This window comes from Tachysurus fulvidraco, chromosome 9 (assembly GCF_022655615.1).
Source record: "Tachysurus fulvidraco isolate hzauxx_2018 chromosome 9, HZAU_PFXX_2.0, whole genome shotgun sequence".
NCBI classification, from domain to species: Eukaryota; Metazoa; Chordata; class Actinopteri; order Siluriformes; family Bagridae; genus Tachysurus; species Tachysurus fulvidraco.
Genome location: NC_062526.1, coordinates 4823216 through 4825249, shown reverse-complemented (window position 1 = coordinate 4825249; position 2034 = coordinate 4823216).

Genomic DNA, 2034 nt, shown 5'->3' with positions numbered 1-2034 from the left:
CATCTGTCTCTTTCATTAAGAAGTTTACTTTCTAATTAAGCAGAATTTGAGATTGTTAATAATCTGTCCTTTTACAATCGTGTAAGTTCTAGATATTACCTGGGGATGTGTGTGTGATATGAAATTCAAAGTGTTAGGTATTAAGAGGTGAAGGATGAGGAAATCCATCATAACTGGAAAATTCTTAGGATTGATAAGGTGCAAAGTAGAAACTCTAAATGCTAAATGTATCTTCGGTTCTACACAAAATATAAAAATCTATGAGCTAAGATATTCAGCCTAATGCTATGTGTGCACGAACTATGATGTCGTCAAGTTTCCTTTTTAATTGTTTCCATAGTTATAACGCTTCTCAGTGTGTGGTTCATCACAACAAATCAGATTTCTTGCTTTATATTATATAAAGCAAGAATTTTTTTTATATCAGATTTATATACTTTAGTAGTTTATATACTTAGTTATATATACTTGTGTATATAAAACACCAGTTTATCAATGCACCATATCAGACAAGATGAAGGAAAAGCAGTGTGTGTTTTGTGAGCCATCATTTGGTCATTACACATACTTTCACACACATTCTGTAATAACCTTATATACATACAACTATACTCTCTACACACTACTACACCCTTTAACATGTACAACTATACTCTACACACTACTACACCCTTTAACATGTACAACTATACTCTCTACACACTACTACACCCTTTAACATGTACAACTATACTCTACACACTACTACACCCTTTAACATGTACAACTCTCTACACACTACTACACCCTTTAACATGTACAACTATACTCTCTACACACTACTACACCCTTTAACATGTACAACTATACTCTCTACACACTACTACACCCTTTAACATGTACATCTGTACTCTCTACACACTACTACACCCTTTAACATGTACAACTATACTCTCTACACACTACTACACCCTTTAACATGTACAACTATACTCTCTACACACTACTACACCCTTTAACATGTACAACTATACTCTCTACACACTACTACACCCTTTAACATGTACAACTACACTCTCTACACACTACTACACCCTTTAACATGTACAACTATACTCTCTACACACTACTACACCCTTTAACATGTACAACTATACTCTCTACACACTACTACACCCTTTAACATATACAACTATACTCTACACACTACTATACACTTTAACATGTACAACTATACTCTCTACACACTACTACACCCTTTAACATGTACAACTATACTCTCTACACACTACTACACCCTTTAACATGTACAACTATACTCTACACACTACTACACCCTTTAACATGTACAACTATACTCTCTACACACTACTACACCCTTTAACATGTACAACTATACTCTACACACTACTACACCCTTTAACATGTACAACTCTCTACACACTACTACACCCTTTAACATGTACAACTATACTCTCTACACACTACTACACCCTTTAACATGTACAACTATACTCTCTACACACTACTACACGCTTTAACATGTACAACTATACTCTCTACACACTACTACACCCTTTAACATGTACAACTATACTCTCTACACACTACTACACCCTTTAACATATACAACTATACTCTACACACTACTACACCCTTTAACATGTACAACTATACTCTCTACACACTACTACACCCTTTAACATGTACAACTATACTCTCTACACACTACTACACAATTTAACATGTAAAACTATACTCTCTACACACTACTACACCCTTTAACATGTACATCTATACTCTTGACACACTACTATACTACTATACACTACTATACTCTCCACACACATTACTATAAACTTCTGTGCTCGACTGTCTACACTTCCACCGGTAGATTCTGCACTCCATAAGCCGGTCCATATTTGCAGAGTTCAACTTTTAAGAAGTTTTAGTCATGTTGCTGGACACACCCACATCTAGTATCCAACAGTGGTGATATTTTCTACAAATATATAAAAAAATAGATATTTATTTAATTATCTCAATCATTTTGGG